Source organism: Dreissena polymorpha, chromosome 3 (assembly GCF_020536995.1).
Source record: "Dreissena polymorpha isolate Duluth1 chromosome 3, UMN_Dpol_1.0, whole genome shotgun sequence".
Classification (NCBI taxonomy): domain Eukaryota; kingdom Metazoa; phylum Mollusca; class Bivalvia; order Myida; family Dreissenidae; genus Dreissena; species Dreissena polymorpha.
Window position 1 is genome coordinate 53,098,405 of NC_068357.1, and position 9,576 is coordinate 53,107,980.

A 9,576-nucleotide genomic window follows, 5' to 3' on the forward strand; every position below is an offset into this window, starting at 1 on the left:
AAAATTATAAAAATAAATATTTGTGGTTTTTTAACTGTTTAAAAAAAATTGGGGGGTGGGGGGGTATAGTGTGAGGGTGTGGTGGTCATTTGTGAGATGATATTAAAAAAAAAAAAAAATTGAAGAGGGGGGGGGGGGGGGGGGGGGGGAGGGCGTGGGGGATGGTTTGGGTGGAGTCTATTGTGGCAGTGCCCCAGATAATTATTTGGGAATTAGGGTTTTCACCCATTGATTTTTATAAATAGGGTGATTTCATTCTTGAAATAGGGTTATATGAGATATAAAAATCTATACCATAAAACCAGTGCCGCTTTACTTCTGTTGAAGCTGCACACTTGTATTGATTCAATAAAACTGTAAACTTTCATCATTAACTTTAATAAACTGATGTTTCATAACATCTTTAATCCTTGAAACTGTGCATAATATAAAGTTTAAACTTAAAAAAATGATAACATGAATGAATCGGCACTTATGGGATTTTGCTTTCTTGGTTTGAAACGTTTGCGATCGACTGATACATTGGCGCAACAATCGCGGACATCTTTCGACCTCTCTTAGACATTTTATTTCGCATCGTAATACAAGCTGAAAGTACAGACGCTTTACAAAGACATGCACAATGAATGACGGATTAAGTCAGATTTAAAACGCATGTATGTCGTCGTCAATAATTTGGTCAGACGCTTTATTCAACAATGAAATCTAGACCGCAGAGCGTTTAGATAACTTTGACTTTTCCTGCTCCGTCATCCAGGCGCATGCTGAATGAAAGCGTCGCCGCATTACGAAAATAATTCCAATGAGAAAATACCGAAAATGAGCAAAGCATTTTCGATCGAAGCTATTGTATTGTACGCATCCAATTTGACGAATTTGCATATAAGTAAAACCTGTTGCGTTTTAAATATGCATGATATTGTGTTTCTTTGCGTTGTTAAGCAATTAAATAGGGTGAAAGACGCAGATACGCAGCTTATCTGGGGCACTGTTGTGGTATGTCAGGTAAGAGTTGTTTTGTCAAAGTATCAATCAAATCTAATCATAAATAAAGCAGTTATGGCAATTTTATCAATTTTAATAATTTGACCTTGAGAGTCAAGGTCATTCAAAGGTCAAGGTAAAATTCAACTTGCCAGGTACAGTAACCTCATGATAGCATGAAAGTATTTGAAGTTTGAAAGCAATAGCCTTGATACTTAGGAAGTAAAGTGGATCGAAACACAAAATTTAACCATATATTCAAAGTCAAAAAAGGGCCATAATTCCGTAAAGATGACAACCAGAGTTATGCAACTTGCCCTTTTACTGTACCCTTATGACAGTTTGCGAGTGTTTCAAGTATGAAAGCAATATCTATGATACTTTAGGGGTACAGTGGACCAAAACACAAAACTTTACCAAATTTTCAATTAACTAAGTATAAAGGGCCCATAATTCCGTCCAAATGCCAGTCAGAGTTACATCACTTTGCCTGCACAGTCCCCTTATGATAGTTAATAAGTGTTGCAAGTATGAAAGCAACAGCTTTGATACTGTAGGAATAAAGTGGACATAAACACAAAACTTAACCAAATTTTCAATTATCTAAGTATAAAAAGGGCCCATAATTCTGTCAAAATGCCAGTCAGAGTTACATAACTTTGCCTGCACAGTCCCCTTATGATAGTTAGTAAGTGTTGCAAGTATGAAAGCAATAGCTTTGATACTTAAGGAATATAATGGACCTAAACACAAAACTTAACCAAAATTTTCAATTTTCTAAGTATAAAAAGGGCACATAATTCTGTCAAAATGCACGCCAGAGTTATCTAACTTTGCCTGCACAGTCCCCTAATGATAGGAAGTAAGTGTACCAAGTTTGAATGCAATAGCATTGATACTTTCTGAGAAAAGAGGACCTAAACGCAAAACTTAACCGGACGCCGAAGCAGACGCCAAGGTGATGACAATAGCTCATAATTTATTTTTTTTAAATAGATGAGCTAAAAATCAGAGCGGCGCAATAGGGGGCATTGTATTCCTGACAAACACATCTCTTGTTATAAATACATTTATATAAAGTTCTGTATTTTTTAGGACCTTAGTTATAACAATATTTTCTAGTCATGCATAAAATGTTCTAGTCATAGGCATATATGTCATATTTTCATACATGTTTTACATTATTGTGATTCTATTGTTGTTAAATGTTATCATACAATGTTATTTCCCAAGAAGCTATCTGACCTACATCTTCCAAATACTCCGAGTGATCCGAAATTACCACACTTGATTCAGAACTAGCCGACTTTATGCAAGTGAATAAGTTCAAATTGGCATCAGAAATGTAGTGGCAGTCTTCGAAATTAGCACACGCCCGATCGCCCGTGTCGAGCAAAATTACTGCCGGGCACATACAAAAATTCACGTTTGTGGCCCGCCGAGCATGTAAATTATTGAAGCCAATTGACAGTTTATAAAAAAAATCGTAAGCGGTTCTTGATATTTGCAGATCTATTTTTCAATTTTGCGAACAAACACCTTGCCGTAAGTTGTAAAACAATGAAATTAGATTGGTTTAACAACACACACCTGCTTGCACACGTCATCGTTATTGTTTTTGACCGATGCAGGTCGGTCACATTCGGTTCTTATCGACGGTTTCTCTAGACATTAATCGAGAAGATGATTTTTGAACCGATCATTTCAATCAAGTAATACGCTTCCGTTTTTGTCAATGTAAACAAATGTCATTGTCGACATAGAGGCTATGCAGTATCTTGGGTATGTTGATGGGGCTAAGCCCGATAAAGCACTTCCAAAATAGAAAATTGACAATGATTTAGAGAAAAAGGAAGCCAAGAAATAGTACGAGGACACCAAAGAACGCTCTTTTCAAGAGCACTGGTGTAACGATCGACTGTCTTAATTCTAGTGACTGATTAGATGTAGTTGTATTCACTACTATTGAAACAAATGTTCTGCTTTACTATGTGTAGAATGTAAGTGTTAAAATGTTGTGATTTGTTATAATTTTGGTTTAAAAAGTTTGGGCATGTAAAAAATATGTTGGGCATGTAAAAATTCTTAAGTAACTGGCCCGACTGGCATGTAACTTTTCAAAGCTAATTTCGAAGACTGTAGTGGTAAGTATTAATAAATTAATATGGCCTGAAAGATGAAATAGTTTTCCTCAACAATCCAAGTATTTTGAAAGCAATTGCTTTCTGTATAAAATAATAACACCATTATTTACGCTAGTGATCCGGAACTACCCGACCGACTGTACCATTTGGAGGAGTTTATTTAGATAGGTAAATTTTAATAAGCTCTTGCAGTTTCAGTGTTCATTAACCTTTGAATTGTTGATAATTTTTTGCACCCATGGACAAGAGAGAGTGCATGGCAACTCTCAGCCTAATTATTGCAAATAGAGTACGGACTATATAACCTAATAAATAATTGACAATTAATCGCACAGCAAAATGCATAAAACACAACATCACATCTACCTGCTCCTGATTATAAACATATATTTTTTTCGTAGAAATAACAAAAACAATATCCTTAATAAGTCCATAGAAACATTCACTAACAAGGAACTAGTTTTATCCAGAAATCACACAAAAATGCTCCATGCATTTGGCTTGTAAAGCCCCAAAACCCTTGTTCAGGGCAACATTCAGATAAGCTGCAACATCGGATATACTTGTCCTTTTATTTAAAAGCTTGTTAGCTCAAACAGTGCCTTACTTATCAAATAAATGTCCGATGACACGACCATTTGAGTCGCATAAATTTACCCATCGACTGTGAAGAAGACATTTTTTCACCCGGCACTTTCGGGATAATTTAACAACAATAATGGAACCAGGCAAGAAAAACTGCACCGAACTAGACTCCGGCTATTCTCTACCATATTCATTACACACTCATTCAAGGTCGTTGTATATTGAATGCCCATTTGGCAATGACCCACGATATGACATAACATCAGATTTATTCGATTGTAGGAGTAATTGGGAACACTTCAACATCGATTTGTTCAGTGCCCAAATGCGACAATACATCATTCATACTGTTATTGCTTTAACTCACCATATAAATAAGCCGCGTTCTGAGAAAACTGGGCATAATTCATGTGCGTAAAGTGTCATCCCAGATTAGCCTGTGCAGTCCGCACAGGCTAATCAGAGACGACACTTTCCGCCTAAACTTGATTTTTGGTTAGCAGGGACTTCATTGAAACTAAAAATTCCATGAAAGCGGAAAGTTTCGTCCCTGATTAGCCTGTGCGGATTGCACAGGCTAATCTGGGACGACACTTTACACACATGCATTATGCCCAGTTTTCTCAGAACACGACTCAAATAATCATACAATGTTTTTGTGAGTGATCTTGTTCCCTTATAAAAAAAGTATTCTTCTTAATCCTCTATATGAATTATGCTCTATGATGATCAAACGACATTTGGTCTATAAAACGAGGATATAGAGTACAAAAGGCGATAAAGTCATTGCTACAAAAATGGCAATACAGCTCGAAGGCTAACCAGGCAGAGGCAGTACCAGTATAAACCAAAGGGGTCGAAACTTTAACTTCTGCAAGAAAAATCCTGCTCGACCAGGTGCCGATTGCCTGTGATTGTGCCTTTCTGGTTAACATTGTTTATGTTTCTCGTTCTCTCCATACATGTATATCTGCTGTCCTAACTTTGACAATTTATTTATTTATTTATTCGCATTTAAGGCCAATAGCACATACACATATATGACTCATAAGACATAGAAAATATCACTGATTAACATAGAATATATCACAGATATCAAGACTAGGTTGATTTTCTTTATAAAAAATCACAATTGAAAAGCAACAAATAAAACGCTGTTACAGTATGCATACTTTTAACAATATATGATTTTTTTTTCGGCGTTAGCTGTATACGCCAGCTTCTCACCTTAGCCTGACCTTTGTTAGCGTCCAATAGAATTCAAATAAAACTTCCCGCGGCCAAGTACAGATGAATACACTTCATTGACTGCATTGGCTGATTTGATAATACCACTAGAACATTGGAAACATGTCCGCGTCTTTGTAACACTGTTTTACTGCGTGTTCAGCATGAACCAGTTTAATCTCTAATAAAAAGGCTTAATAGATAGAACGGTTTTACACTCAATCTCGACATCAATACAGTTTGTGCGTGCGCCTTTTATTTTCAGAGGATTTTCAGCGCGAGAACGTTGTGTACTTAAAGGCCATGTTCTCATATTTAGTACTGACAACATGTTATATGTAAAAGTATAAAGAGCAGTGGAAGCGATGCCTCACTTTAATGCATTGCATTTCAACCCGCGAGGTATAAGGGGTCAGTTCGCGGTTAGTGTGTTTGAATGTCAGAGTTTATATACAGGTCAGATCTTATGTGCTGTTCGGAGTTCGCGGTCAGTAACATAATAGTTATATAATAAAGACGCTATAGCGTGAACTAGATGAACTGAAATTTCCTTTACCACCAGAAAGATGTGAAATGAAGATATCCAGCGATATTATTTTATGGCATGTCAATAAAATATTCTTAATGTGTTTTCAACAATACCATGATAAATATTATTTTTAATTAATTAACAAGAATTATTCCATCATATTTACTAATGTATTATTGCAGCATATTGACTAATGTATTAAGTATGAGCGCGATGATTCTCGATACTGTTAATAATCGAATCAAATACACGTAGCAATGCCCGATAAACCACTCAAACAGGTTTGTTCGAAGAACGCGCGTATACATATTTAAAATATGTACGGAGACTTCGCGTGTGGCCGGTTGACTTTGGTTTTCTGTTTTGTATCTATAGGTTTATGACCAGCCATATGTAATAATGTAAAATAAGCCGCGAAAACCCCGCGTAACATCCCGTACTGCGTTTGATGCAGCTAAAAACTGCACAGAAAAAGATATTAGCTATGCTTGATCTCATTCATTTTAATCTTTACCTTCCATAAACTCCAACTACAATCAACGCCGTATATCTTTTTTAAAGATATTTCTTGTTAACAGTAATTACGTTTATATGAGCAAGAATGCCGGGGACCTATGGATAACCCATTAAACTGAAAGCTTATTTCCAATGGGGTCCATAAAACACACACAGAAAAAGAGAAAGTGATACATATATATGTGGTGGTTCTTAAATCACACCCCTGATAATTGTCAAATCTTTTTCAGCTTGCAAACACAGAATAATTGATTGACGGGACTCTGACGGGCAACTTGGAAGAGGTCTTGATCAGGTAAGGATAAAGAGCTGATATTAAATTAAAAAACAGAGAACGCTTGCAGTTTTAATAGCTTCTTAAATATATTTTTCTTGAATTAATATGTTTAACGATATGTTTTGTATATATTTCTTCTGTAAAAAATATTACTTATATATTTGGATGATATTGTGAAATTATAATACTACATTATTAAAACTGCCTATAAAATGTGATAAGAGCACACAATAAAATATTGCAACTTTTGAAATCACACCATTTAATTAGCTCGCCTGTTTTCGGAGTAAACCCGAGGTATTGTCATAGCCAGCTCGCCGTCCGCGTCGTGCTAAAACCTTAACATTTTGTTAAGGTTTTGAACATTGGCTCTAAAATCAAAGTGCTTCAACCTACAACTTTGAAACTTCATATGTAGCTGCACCTTGATGAGTTCTACATGCCAAACCCATATTTGGGTCACTAGGTCAAAGGTCAAGGTCACTGTGACCTCTAAATACAATAAAAAAATCAGTCAAGCTTTCATTTATTCAAAACTGCACCCACAGCTCCCGTTATTCGGTGCTCTTGTTATTGCTTTGAATTAATGACATTCAATCGTTGCAGGTGCAAAAATTTTCTATACGTTCGTGGAGTGGAGGAAGAGGACGAGGAAGGAGAGATGAAGGACTGATCTACCGTGACTGATTTATGATTGATTGTAACATTGATCCACATACGGTTCAACATCTGTACATATGCATTGATCAACATTTTATTCTTGGATTAAGAGATCATGATGCAACTCCAGGTCTTACATCTAGTTTGTTATTGTTGTCATTTTTATGCGCTCAAGACAGTTTAATTCTTGTACAATTTTTTAAAGAAAAGACAACGGTTAGTGAAAGGAAGAAAGAAACTATTAACCATTCAAAAATGTGAAAAATTCACATGTAGCAAGTATGGATGTCTGACAGATTTACAAATAATCGAGATTCCAACCTAAGCAGACATTAAGTCGGACAAGTCCTTTCCAGATTTAGTAGCGTCTGGTGCATGGTCAGAATGTTTATGTAAATCTTCCAATAACGCGCCGTTTTCTAAAAGTTGGACTGACTTACCTCCCTTGCTGTGACGTCAGAGCTGTACATCCGCTATTTTTAACAGCGTTATTTATGCCGAGACGTTCAACTGCATTGTTATTACATCAATACTTTTTAATATGGACTTTTCTGACCAATATGATCATTATGAAGATGAACTGCATGAAATTAGACCGTATATGTACAGTACACGCCATATTATCGATTTAAAAAATCTCAATTAGACAAGACTCCTTTCCCCAAAATGGCTGAAAAAAGCCCTAAAATGTTCGTTATTAGGTTGTTCATCATATATCTAAATTATTGTATTTTTTGTAAATAAATGAAAGTGAACGAAATCGTATTATTGTAACACATAATTTAACTTATAACAATAATTCTAATCATTTGCACCCATCGATGTAATTACATCGATGCTCTAACTGTTCATCGCGCGTGTTTGGTCTAGATCGTAATCTTTTCCACTTAAATGCATAGTGCAAATGTAAAGTTCAATAAAATTTCAGAGGACAGAAAACACACTACCGTATTTTTCGGGGGTAAAGACGCGACTTTTTTCCGAAGCGTCTTATTAATCGACGGAAATGAAAAACATAATATCCTAATTTTTGCGAAAATCCTTATGTGTACTCCTCCACGATAAAATCGTAGTCAGTTAGATCTACTGATGATAGCAACCGGGTGTAATCCTCCTGGAAATCGTGCTTTTCACCTATTATATTATCAAAATAGTTTTTCGACACGAAAAGCTTTTTAACAAATTTATATTTAATTCATTACAAATATATTACAAATATAAATGTTTTGTTGAATTCCCCAATAAGAATACACATTTGTAATCCGAAACACACTTCTGATTGTCTTCTCTTAGCGCGCCGTTTACAAATTCAAGCCTCAAATAAACATTAGGGATTTTTTGTTAGCAGATATAAACAGAATATGTCTTATTTTCCAAATGTCAATGTTGTTAGCCTTTTAGTCGCCGATGCTTAAAGGAAACCGTGCTCGCACCTAGCTGTAGGCTCCCGCACCTGGATTAGTGATAATTTCGTGTTGTTTATGCTTTTCGCAGTTTGTACACGGAGTGTCTATTCTCATCTAGAGTCCGTGGTTTGTAGCCACGACGAACCCATAATTGATTTTTAATAATGTCACCATATATGTCTACATGTCGAATTTTATATTTAAAAAATAGGCTGCGACCATTTTGATTTGTCGGCATTCTGTTTCATTTTAGACTCAATGCAGTTCTCAGATCATAATCTATGTGATTAATTACTCTAACTTGTTAGTTTCTGACCACGCGTGCTACTGAAAATAGCCAGCGGGATTGTGTTTTATGGCACAAAGACGCACACAATGGCTTCGACCAGTGTTTTTTTATCCCTAAATGTAAGATAAGCACGTGCAATATCAAATATTATGTTGGTCAGTACAAACGTTCTACCGAAAACCGCAGACCGCGTTTTTGTTTTATTGCCCAATAATGCCCTGAACATCCAATATCCTGTGTATTGTGACACACAAACTTTAGATAAGCACGTGCCGTCTGTCAAAACAATGATTCTTAGAGATCAGTAAAAATATCGAAGTAACTCACACAGTGAATTCCCGTATATGATCTCGGAAACGAGACTTGCTTAAAACGTTTAAAATAACGATATTTATTGTCAAAATAATTTCTAAAAACAAATGAGAACCATCCAACATACATCATACACAGACCAAACAAAGTATAAATACTTTTGACAATTCGAATACAAACATTGAATTGTATACGATGATTTTTTGTGCGATCAGTATACAATACAATACAAATGTATGCAATTGAATGTAAATTTTTCAATAATGAACGAACTAAAAGAGTGTAACGATAACGATACAGCGTGTTTGATTTTTATTTAATTCAAAGGAATTGTCAATGGCAAATAATTCGCGAGACACTCCGGTACTTCAGTTGAAATTCATTACGAAACTTTTAATCGAAATTTCATCAAATCTTTAAAAAGAAACATATGCCGAAATTCGTTTGATACTTTTGAAAAAATAGAAAAAGTTTTTGTTTGGGAATTTGAGCACCGTTTCTTCAATATTTACCAGAACTTAATAAGAAAAACGGAAATCGGCCATATACGGAATTATCATTGTTTTGACTGTTGACATCCGATGGTAATTGTATGAAGTATGAAGAGAAGCTGACGAAATGTTAACACAATAGCGCAGAAGTAAATA

The 9,576-nt window shown here is 35.5% G+C and overlaps 1 protein-coding gene across 1 annotated transcript in view; it reads right to left on the reverse strand.

Annotated features, from left to right (window-relative positions):
- The window catches only part of LOC127874162 (TPR repeat-containing protein DDB_G0287407-like), a 76,290-nt gene extending 72,432 nt beyond the window's left edge, over nt 1–3,858 (reverse strand). The window contains exon 1 of the mRNA XM_052418353.1: nt 3,736–3,858. The gene's annotated coding sequence lies outside the window, so the exon portion shown is untranslated. The remainder of the gene's footprint in view (nt 1–3,735) is intronic.
- Between the last annotated feature and the right edge of the window lie 5,718 nt (nt 3,859–9,576).